The sequence below is a fragment of the Solanum tuberosum genome, unplaced genomic scaffold (genome assembly GCF_000226075.1).
Source record: "Solanum tuberosum cultivar DM 1-3 516 R44 unplaced genomic scaffold, SolTub_3.0 scf00063, whole genome shotgun sequence".
Taxonomy (NCBI): Eukaryota; Viridiplantae; Streptophyta; class Magnoliopsida; order Solanales; family Solanaceae; genus Solanum; species Solanum tuberosum.
The window spans coordinates 1,741,969-1,754,520 of record NW_006238988.1 but is presented as its reverse complement, the minus strand read 5'-3'; the positions used below and the strand labels follow the sequence as shown (position 1 = coordinate 1,754,520).

Sequence of the window (12,552 nt, the reverse complement as noted above, 5' to 3'; positions counted from 1 at the left end):
TTATGACCTTACCACCTATGTATCCCCCCCCCCTCTTTTTATTCCCTATGTCCCTAGTACTTAAATAAACATGGTGCATGTACCCTGCTGCAGTTTTATCTTTTCCTACTATATACTATCCTTTATTATATATAATATAAGAAATGCATGTTCTAGCAAAAAAAAAAAGAATTACTAGTATATAAATATCACACACACACATATTTCTCTTGCTTAATAAGCTATATGGAAAAGGTACGGACCTTATAGATACAATACATCTATTTGCGACTCTCGCCTCCCCTACTTTAAAAGTTACATGTATCAGGTCTAGTTCTTTTTTCGCTTGCAAAATATCACCATCGAAGATAGAAAACTAGTATATGTTGTTAGCGAAACAATTAGACTTTTCAAATAAAATATGCACTCTATACAAAAGATGAATCTTCAGTCACATACAACAGTTAACAAAATCAAGCCACAATTAGAAACTCAACCTAATAACCTTTCACTGATTGTACATAAGAAAACAGATCAGATTAAGTAACTTTTAAACTATCTAATGTTAGAAAATCAGAAGAACAAGAAGAAGAGTAACTTAAATAAAACAATAAAAAATCCATCAATATAGTTTATGGAATTCGAAACAATAGAAACTTGATTAGAAGAAGAAGCAAACCTATATCTGTTTTACCGAGCAGGTGAGCAGCAACTAAACGAGTAAGAAGACAGAGCTGCGATTGAAAGTACTTTGATGTTTAGATTGGGTCGGACGCTGTAGTTGAGAAACAACGATCGATTGAGCAGCTATAAGAAGTTGCGACCAGGAGCTGAAGAGTTTTTTTCCTTTTTACGTTTTACGTAAGGGTTTTTCCTTTTTGGCTAAAAAAGAACTGGCGCCTAAATTTTGGTGAAAAAACAAAAGTTTTTTTTAATTCTTTATTATTAAATTTTGGTTGGAATAACTGGAAGTCGGGCGCTAAATTTTTTTATTACAATTTGGGACCAGTTAATATGTTATTTAGGGACCGGATTAAGTATCTTCGCAATAGAATATACAAATAAGGACCAGAATATAATCTCATTGCAATACATATATCTTTAGAGACGAAATTAGTAGTTCGTCCCTAAATGCTGGTCTTAAATAAGCATTTTTCTTGTAGTGGCTCCTAATTCATTTGTAACACACCTCTAACTTGCCTTCTCATCTTCAAACGCATTTGTTCTTCTTTCTCTCTTGTAGAATTTCACTTGTACTCTTTTGGAGTGAAATAAATATTGGTTGGTTGCGTCCGAGGAGTAGGCAAAAGAAAACAAAATTTTGCCAAACCTCGTAAATTTCTGGTGTTCCTTTTATTGTTTTCTCATTTACTATTTATTAGCTACCTTTAGATATAGCAGTTGTGATTTCATCACTCTCTATATATTCAGCTTCCGAAATAGTAACATCTTTGTAATTGATAAATTTAATGAATACAAATGGACAAGAAAAGATTGTGAAGTATGAAATTGAAGCCATCGATCGTTATAAGAAATCAATAAGCAGGAAGTGATTGGTGGAGATTTGTTAGATTTCTATAGTTCCTTTACGTTCGTATCATCCTGTGAACAACAATGGATTACATGGACATTTGAGTATGAAAAGAAAATTGAAGACAACCCAGAGCCCCTTAAATTCTTGGGTTTAATTCTTAATGCGACCAAGGATATTGAGGGTCACTTTCTCAAAAAATAGAAAAAATATATTGTTTTATATATGTTTGTGTGTCTACACAAATAAACATGTGTGTTTTCAATGAATAAATGGAAATATTCGCTAGTTCTAGCTAGCGTGTGAAATAAATAATTAATATTGTGTTTGAAGAATATACTAAATAAATATTTTCTTTGTCCTAATTTATGTGACATTTTTTTTATTTTGAGAGTCAAACAGTTTAAGTTTGACCGAAACTTGACGCGTGGAATCTTCGATTTTCTTGAAATAAATTTATATATTTGTAAATTACGTAAAAAGTACTATAAGTCACAATAATTAGCAATACAAAATAATTAAAGGATATATGAAAAATTTACGGTCAAAGATAGACTTGTTTGAGTCTCGAAATCTGAAAGTTGCCACATAAATTGGGACGGAAGGAGTAATTAATATTGTGTTTGAAGAATATACTATATATGTCAATCTTCGTTTGTGGATATATTTCCTATAATGAGTAACTGTTAGATAGTATCTTGTCATGATCCGAAAGTGGATCATGATGACGCCTACCATAAACCCCCCAGATGGCAAGCCAAAACTCAAACAACAAGCGATAAACGAAAACTAGAATATAACTACGCGGAATCAATATAGACAGAGAATAGGGTCATGCATAGATATGTACATAATGGTACAAAATATACAACAAGAGCCCAAAAATGATCAACAAAGACAAATATACATACGAACTAAATCTCGAACCTACTGTCACTGATACAAGAGTGTCCAAGTACAGAAAGGGACTATCTACAACAGAATGACAGATCTGTCTAGTCAAAGTACAAAATACATAGGCAGAATAAAAAAGGGAAAGATGCAAATCTCCAGACGCCAAGAGATCACCACGATCCAATCAGCAACGGCCATGGGAGATTAGAAAGCAGTGAGAGTGACTCGTACCAAAACACAAGTAATTAGAAGGCATCATAGGCCGACGAGCACAGATAAAAAACATATAAATATAAGAGTCACGATAGTGCTAACTCTGCGAATTCATCAACTAACTATAGTCATATACAAGTACCGATAATGGAGATGAGTGAAATGAACATGGATAGCTTCCCAAGGCAGCAAAAGAACCTTTCATTCTTGATAAGAGATAAGTCTCGCGTATAAGGTTTAAAGTTGATAAGTCATTTTGTTGTTGGTTAGTCTTCTCTTCTTGTTGTAGTAATGATGGGCAGTAAGTTGGTTTTTAAGCTATTAGCCCATTTTTTATGGATAGTTTCTATCCATGTGTTGTAATTAAATCTTTGGATGATATATGCAACACCTCCACTGCTACTGAAAAATTTATCAAAAAAAAGTTGAATTTTTGAGTTATATGGAAGCTAAGTTTGACTATGGACAATTTTTTATGAAGGAAAACTAGTACTATCAGTGATTTGATAATTCCAACAGGCTCAAAACGTGCTTTATGATTAGTTTGTGTTTAGAGGGTCTTGGATGAGTTTCATATGTTCAATTGAAGATTGGTGATTTGATGTTGTTAAACTTAAATGATAACACATGAAATGGAATCAATAGAATGTATCATGGTTTAGAACGATCAGAAAAAAGAATCATTCCATTTTTAGTTCATATGAGGGAAATATGACTATTTTAGGGTGTGTTTGTTACGAAGGAAAATGTTTTCCTAGAAAATGTTTTCTTGGAAAACAAGAGGATTTGTAACTTATTTTCTCATGTTTGGCTGGTGAATAGAAAATATTTTTTGAAAAAGATTTTTTAATGTTTGGTTGGTGAATGAATTTTTTTTCCATAAAATATCTTTTATTTTTGACTTGAGACTAAAAAATATACCTTAGGAAAATAATTTCTGATCTGAAAATCAACCCCGATAATTGATCTAGGACCCGACCTCGACACTCAAACTGGGACAAAACCTCGATGACCGTTTCAAAATCCGACTGAGTGGCAGAGGGGGGGTGGCTTAAAAAAAGGAAACTTATAAAAATTTGAAATATTTTTCAAAATCAATTTTTGAATTTTTTTTTAATTGGGGGGGTGGGGTGAGGGGGTAGTTGTAAAAGCTTGGGATGGAGGGAGAGGGTAGCCTTGTTTGGGATGGGGGGAGTGACGTAAAAAATAAAATAAAAATAAAATTTGAAATATTTTTCAAAAACAATTTTTTTGGGGGTAGGGGTTGGCGAGGTGAAAAAAATCTTAAAATTTGAAATATTTAGCGGTGAGATAAAAATTGCCACAATTGTATTTAGCTTTTGTGGCGACTATATTGACATCCTACCTTTAATTTAGCAGCGACTTGGGTCAAAATGTGTGTTGTAAAAGTTTTTTTTCTAGCCTACTCACTTATCTTTGGCGGTTAAAAATAATAACGGTACAGATGTGTGTTTATTGTGGTGAGTTTCTTGATGTTGTCACAAATAACCTTTAGTTAAGGAAGTACTAGCGGTATGTGCTTGAACATATAAATAAATTGAGTTTTGTAAAGTGATCCTCAAGATAGGAAAATATATTATATGTTAGTTATTACCCAATAATTTTTTTTTCACTACCCGTCCAAAATTATATTGCATATAATAATATTACTTATCCTATTAAAAAAAATATACCACATAAGTTAAGACATTAAAAAAATATCATGCAATGGTGCACTCATGGTCTAAAATTCCTAGTGGACCCAAACCTAATAGTTTGTTTGGTAAAAATTGAATTATGTTTTGACTTTTGACACACTCTAATGAAACTGTGTACTTGAATAAATAAATAAATTGTGTTTTGCAAAGTGATCCTCAAGAAAGGAAAATATATCTAAGCCAATTTTTACCCAATAATTCATTTTGTGCACTACCTGTCCAAAATTCTAGCTCAAAAACCACACTTGCTCAAATTGCTATATATACCATGGCAATTATTCCCAGCCCTTTTGTGATTTCATTGAGAAGAAATAAGCTAGAACTGAATGATAGTTCCACAAAATAAAACACCTCATGAAATGTTACATCTTTCAGATATAGATGATCAAGAAAGTCTTCGTATTCAAATGCCGATATTGATGTTTTACAAATACAATTCTTCAATGGAAGGGAAAGATCCTGCAAAAATCATAAAAGATGGATTATCTAATACGCTTGTGTTTTACTATCCATTAGATGGTAGGATAGTTGAAGGACCTAATAGGAAGCTCATGGTAAATTGTAATAGTGAAGGAATCATGTTTATTGAAGCCGATGCTAATGTGGAGCTTGAGAAATTAGGAGACTCTATAATACCACCATGTCCATACATTGAAGAGCTACTAAATAATGAGCCAGGATCTGATGGGATTATTGGTTGTACATTGATGTTAGTTCAGGTAATCAATCAATATTTTATTAAATATAAATATAGCAACAATAATAAATATGATTATTTATAATCAGAACTCTATAAATGTTGCTAAAGACCTTAGCGACTATAGATGTAATGACATTATACTCAATTGCCGCTAAATATTTTTACGACAATGTTAGGAAGATCTATTGCAACAAAATATCTCTTTTGTTGTAGTGATACCTCTTTCAATTCGGGTTGCTTGATATTACATCTAACCATCATTATAAACTAAATACACATTTATCAACCCACGACTTTGGTCCTTTGGTAATGGTGTGGTGTGTGATGTGTCTGTTAGACATGTTGTAGATAGTAAAATTCGCATAGAGAAAATAATAATCAAGGCCGAAAAATATGCAACAATCGTATTTATTGATTTTAGAATATGAGTGTTACAATATCTATTATTCCTCTGATTTGTCTTTTCAGATATAAATTTAAGGGATCCTGAGCTTGATCTTGAATCTTGAATTTGTTCTTGATCATGGATTCAAGGGCTTCTAGGCTTGTTCTTGAATCTTTGTTGAACTTGAACTTGATCTTGAATTCAAGGGCTTATGAGCTTGATCTTGAATTTTGAATTTGTTCTTGAACTTGATCTTGGATTCAAGGGGTTTGGAGCTTATTCTTGAATATTTGATGAACTTTAAATATATCTTGATCTTGATCTTGACTTATACTTGAATTCAAGGGCCATAAAGCTTTTTCTTGAATCTTTGATGAACTTGAAATAATCTTGATTTTGACTTAGAATTGAATTCAAGGGATTCGAGCTTGTTCTTGAAACTTGTAGTCATGATCTTTATTTATTGATTTGATGAACTTGATAGGGGCTTGAACTTGATGATCTTGATCTTGACTTTTACTTGCAAGATTCAAGGGATTTGGAGCTTGTTCTTGAATCTGGTGGTCTTGATCTTGATCGTTTTGAACTCGAATGCATGAATTCTTGAACTTGTAGCTTGTAGAGAAATCTACGATTTTTTATCCACAAGCTCTCTCTAGCTTCTTGTTAGAATTCTTGTTTTTTTTTTTGAATAATGAGGACCTTTATTTATAGTTGTGGAATAGAGGAGTTATGATGAGAACGGGTTTCCCTTCGTCCAAATAGATTTAAGTGACATGTCACATGAGTTTTACGAAGTGGGCTTGCCATTTTGACAATTGACCTGATCCTATTAATTTTTTTGTTTGACTTGGCGTGCCATGTCATTTGACATGTGGCACCAAACTGGGCCTCTAGAATGAGATGACATTGGGCTTAACAAACTGGACTCATCTATTGTAGCCCAAATTAATTAATTTGAACTTTAATTAAATCCATATTTATTGGACTTTAAATAATTGACCAAATTATATTAATCATAACATTTATATGGACTAATATATTAATGAATTTAATATAATCTGAATCATTTTATCAATTTATATTTAATATATTTTAAATGCCCCCTTCTTCAAATCTTGTCAAAATATTTTATTTTTTCAAGACTAGACTTGAAGTATTTACTTACCCAATCGAAACACTTTAGATTTGAATTACATATTATCATCATTTCTTCAATTTGGATGGGGTTGACTTTCTTGAGCCTTTAATGCTTAAGCCCCTACCCTTACATTATATAAAGTGTGATAACGCCACCACCGCTTCTTATTAGAAGAATATAACTGATCTTCTCAATTTGAGTTTGTTTTGGAGAAGGGGAAAGCCACCCATGCAACTCTATTAAAGGACATCTCTTTTAGTTTGTGAACATTAACTCTGCTCTGTTGGCAAGTAAGCTATTTCTTTCTTTATTTGCGTCTGCTTTTGATTGTCTTGTCCTTTTCTTCATGTGTGTAAGATATTTCTCCACCCTTTACTTTTGCTTTTTTTTTAGTCAATGGAATTGATATTTGTTTTATGGATGGCATGAAATGGAGAGTTTTATCATAACATCAAAATTTGATTTTAGGTGTGAAGTGATGTGTTTAACATTTTCGCCTTGAGATCACTAATTTGATTTTTTATTGAGATCCTGAATACTTGATTATAAGATTTGAAGGACTGTGTTTAACGTTCCCGTCTTGAGATCACTAATTTTAGGATTTATAAGATCTCAAATACTTAAGTATAAGGTGTGAAAGGATGTGTTTAATGTCTCCGGCTTGAGATTATTAATTTGAGTCTTTATGAGATCTCAAATACTTAAGCATAAGGTGTGAAGGGATGTGTTTAATATCCCCAACTTGAGATTATTAATTTGAGGTTTTATGAGATCTCAAATACTTAAGCATAAGGTGTGACGGGATGTGTTTAACGTCCCCGACTTGAGATTATTAATTTGAGGTTTTATGAGATCTCAAATACTTAAGCATAAGGTGTGAAGGGATGTGTTTAATGTCCCCGCCTTGAGATTAGTAATTTGAGGCTTTATGAGATCCCAAATACTTAAGCATAAGGTGTGAAGGGATGTTTATAACGTTCCCGCCTTAGGACATGAAAATCTAAAGATTCTTGTAAGGATAAATTTCTGCCTTGAGATTATTAATTTGAGGCTTTATGAGATCCCAAATACTTAAGCATAGGGTGTGAAATGATGTTTATAACGTTCCCGCCTTAGGACATGAAAATCTAAAGATTCTTGTAAGGATAAATTCATGAAAAGACTGAGTTAAGGTGCAAAGGGACAAATATTGTCCATCTTAAGGCATGAAAATTTAGAGAACATTTTAAAGATAAATCCGTAAAAAGGTTAGCTTAAGGTGCGAAGGGACAATTTTGTCCACCTTAAGAAATGAAAATTTAATAACTTGCATATATACTTGGAGGATTTGAAGACTTCAACTTGCATTGACCGAAGAATTTTGAAGACTTCAACTTTCATTTGGAGGATTTAAAGACTTCAACTTGCCAACTTAGAGGATTTTAAGACTTCAACTCGCATACTTGAAGCATTTGAAGAGTTCAACTTGCATATTTGGAGGATTTAAAGACTTTAACTTGCAGACTTGGAGGTTTTGAAGACTTCAACTTGCAGACTTGGAGTATTTGAAGACTTCAACTTGTCGACTTGAAGGATTTGAAGACTTCAACTTGTAGACTTGATGAATTTGAAGACTTCAACTTATAGATCACTAGAAGTATTTAAAGACTTCATCTTGCATACTTGAAGAATTTAAATACTTCTACTTGCATATTTGGAGGATTTATTGCCTTGAACTTGAAGGCTTGGGAGTTTTGATGACTTCAACTTATAGACTTGGAGGATTTGAAGACTTCAATTTGTCGACTTGAAGGATTTGGAGACTTCAACTTGCATAATTGGAGGATTTGAAGTCTTCAACTTGCATACTTAAAGGATTAGAAGACTCAACTTTCATACTTGGTTGAATTTGGAAACATCAACTGTTATTGGAAAAGTTCATATTTTTTGGGGTCTGCCCCCATCGAGTCATCATCATTTTGTGCAAGTCTGAAGTTTGATGTGATATTACTTATAGCTTTAACTTTCATGTGGCAGATCAAGTGGAAACATGCAATTTTTTTATACTCATGCAATTAAGCCTAGAAGATGGTTCCAAGCATCTACGTACCTCAATAAAGATGATGTTTAACGACTTGAAGGTTTAGCTTGAATTTGATGAGCATTGTGAAATATAGTTTAGTCTCGTGCATCTGGGAGCATTTCAACTTGAAAATTTAACTCAAATTTAAATATCTTTATGACATACAATTTAAGCTTATGTTGCGAGAAGCATTTCAGCTTGAAGATTTAACTCAGCTTTGAAGAGCTTTGTGATAAATAGTTTAAGCCCATGTCTCAATGAGCATTTCAACTTGAAGATGTAACTCAAATTTGAAGAGATTTGAAACATACAGTTTAAGCCCGTGTTTCAAGAAGCATTTCAACTTGCTCATGTTTCAAGGAGAATTTCAACATGAAGATATTCAAATGATATGAATGTTTAGTTCAAATTTGAAGAGATTTCTAACTTAGAGATTTAGCTCGAAGGAAGAGCTTTTGAACTTAGAGGTTTAGCTTAAATTTGAAGAGCTTTGTGGCATACATTTTAGGCTCATGCAACTAGAAGCATTATAACTTGCAGTTTAGACTCATGCGATGATGAGCATTGGAATTTGCAGTTTATGCTCATGCGTTCAGGAGCGCCGAGATATTAAAGATTCTTCAAAGTCATCTTCAGATGTAGGTTTGCCCCCACTTTGGATTCCTCTAGAACTTCATCTTCGTAAGGTCCATATATACGAGATCGTTGATATCCTCTTATAGTCATGCTTAATTCCATTTCATGTGCATGAGTTGCTAACTTTGAATGTATTGGGTTTTAATCCTTGCAATATATAGTAAACACTCCAATGCATGCCTTGTATGCACATTTAAATGCTAGAAATTTCACTGAGGTGATCTTTGCAGTTGAGGCTCTAGCTTCTCCAACAATTGATAAAGTCAACAACTAGCTCGTCTTCACATTGGTGATCTTTGTTAGTTCAATCATACTAACGACACGTCTTGTGCTATAGAAATTAAACGATTGAGAAGTTCTTGCTCTAAGTGCTTCCAACAATCTATTGAACCAGGTTCGAGATTATTCGACACATGGCACTAAACTGCGCCTCTAGGATGAAATGACACTGAGCTTAACAAACTGGGATCATCTATTGTAGCCCAAATCAATTAATTTGGACTTCAATTAAATCCATAATTATTGGATTTTAAATAATTGACCTAATTATATTAATCCCATAACATTTATATGGACTAATATATTCATGAATTTAATATAATCCAAATCATTTTATATTATATTTAATGAATTTTAAATGATTACACATTCATCACAAATTTAAATTGTTTCCAAGTCACATGTTATATTTACTTCTTGTATTTCATTTTCTCTTCGTAATCATCAAAATTCCTAATTTTATATTCATTCATTTTATACACAGGTGACCTGTATTTGATGTGGTGGATTTGTTGTTGGATTCAGATTTAATCACACTGTAATGGATGCTTATGGCTTCAAAATGTTTCTAAATGCATTAAGTGAATTAATTCAAGGAGCTTCTGCACCTTCTATTTTGCCAGTATGGCAGAGGGACCTTCTAAGTGCTAGGTCATTGCCATGCATTATATGCACACATAATGAGTTTGATGAGAATGTTGAGTCCAAATATGCATGGATAGCTGTGGAAGACAAATTAATCCAACACTCGTTTTTTCTTTGGAAATAAGGAGATTGAAGCCATTCAAGATCAATTAGAATCTGGCTAAGGTTAAATTGGAAGATTTGAGTTACTAGTTGTGCTTCTATGGAAATATCGTACGATTGCACTTGATATAAATCCTGAAGAGAATGTTCGTTTGTCAGACGCAGTTAGTGTATGCAAAGGACTGCGAAAAATGGAACTACCACTTGGATATTATGGCAATGCATTTGCAACTCCAGCAGCCATATCAAAAGCTGGATTGTTATGCTCAAATTCATTAACATATGCAGTTGAGTTGATTAAACAAGCTAAGAAACAGGTCAATGAAGAGTACATCAAATCCTTGGCAGATTACATGGTGATTAACGGACGACGACCGTGGACCAAATCTTGGAATTTTCTCATATCAAATACTGCAATAATTGGTTTTGATGAAGTTGATTTTGGATGGGGAAAGCCTATTTTGGGTGGTTTTGATAGAAGTCCTCTCTCTTTTGGCAGCTTGTTTTGGTCATTTAACAAGAACATAGGAGAGAAGAGTATTGTGATACCTATGGAATTGCCTCAACAAGCCATGGAAAACTTTCAAGGTGTTATCAAGAATTTGACTAGTAAAAATGGAGAAAAGATCCAACTAAAATCAAACATTTAGGCTCTGAATTTGTATATGCCACAACCACACAAATATCTCAGGATTGTTTTACACCAGAATTTTCAAAAGTCTTCCATTTTTTCTTAAATATTATGCCAAATCAAAGCGTGTCCCATAAAATGGGACGAAGAGAGTACGTTACAAAAGAGATGACCGTATCTGTTCCCAATAAGGTTTCTGTAAAATGTTATGATCAAGTGAATGTGGTATGTAGCTTGATGCATAATGTTGCCAGAAAAAGTTTTGGTGCCTTCATATTTATAAGTGCATCTATGTTTCCATAATTCCCAGCAAATCACAAAAGGAAGGCAATGAGAGTGATCAATTCAAGCACTTTGTTGGTGGATTTAATACGTCACCATCTCATAAGTTTAGTACGAATGCTATCAGAATTAGGCCAGAGCAGTCCCAAAGTATATTGAAAAAAATTCCAAACTTTCTCCGCTATTTGACCATAGCTAAACAGGTGGTTGATGTCCTCATTCATTCCATTGTGACAACAAAAACATTTGGAAGGTCCTTGCACACCAAACCGAGATAATGAATCATCCGTAGCGAACTTATTGTTCAGGAGTCTAAGCATATGAAAGGAAATTTTCTATGCCAAATATTTTTAGAAGTCGGGGAGGAGACATTAGATTGTGTAAGAGCATTCCAGGCAGATTTTGAGGAGAAAGAACATGTATGTTCAGGTGTCCAGACAACATGGTCTTGATTACCTACAAAAATCTTGATAGTTAAAATGGGAGCAACTAAATCAGAAGATAAAATTTCATGAAGCTTACTAGTGTTCCAGTGATTAGAATTGATAAAGTCAGAGACTTAGGTATTCTTTGGATGAGTACTTTGGTCCACCAACATAAGTTGATTTTTTAAGGACTTAAATTTTGAATTTCCAGAAGGGCATGGCTTTATTCAAGAATCATTTTTTCATTAGCTAATAATAAATCTTTTAAAAGGCAAGTGCCTTAGTTGTTATGCATTTAGTCATATAATTATCTAAAAGCAAGAGAGGTAGTGGACTAGTAGTTGAGAATTTAAAATTTAGGAGTTTGGTAACCAACAAACTTGTTCTTAAATTGTCTGAGTTTTCTCATTGGAAATGGAAAATTCCAAAAAGCAACAATTACTTTTCCCTTTTTACACTGTCAAAGAAGAATAGTATATGGAATTATCAGAGCCTCACTACTTTAAGTATTTAAAATAAACTGCTATCATTTTGACCCCACTCTTCTTATTCTTAAGCCAAAATGCAGGGCTTATAAATCTCAGTGAATATACTACTTGGAACAAAACAACCAAATTCTCCATTGCTGTCACGCCCCGAGCCTACACCCTGGGCGGGACCGGCACTCGGAGACCATTGCTGGCCCCAAGCGAACCCTTGGCCTGGCTTTCTTAACTCAGCGGAAACCTACTCAACGGAATAACTCAATGCCATGCAAAGACATAAACAACTTAAATGATACACATTTGGCCAAAAAGGCAACTCAAGTCTCAAAATAGAATATTTACATATATACATAGATAAGAGACTCAAAACTAACTGACTGACTGTCTATGAAGCCTCTACAATACTGAGATGGATGTTGGGACAGACCCCGCAACATCCTAATA

General features: G+C 33.4%; 1 pseudogene; it reads left to right on the top strand.

Moving 5' to 3' along the window:
- The first annotated feature begins 4,514 nt into the window (after positions 1-4,514).
- LOC102596188 (methanol O-anthraniloyltransferase-like) lies at positions 4,515-11,066 on the top strand (annotated as a pseudogene).
- Positions 11,067-12,552: the final 1,486 nt, after the last annotated feature.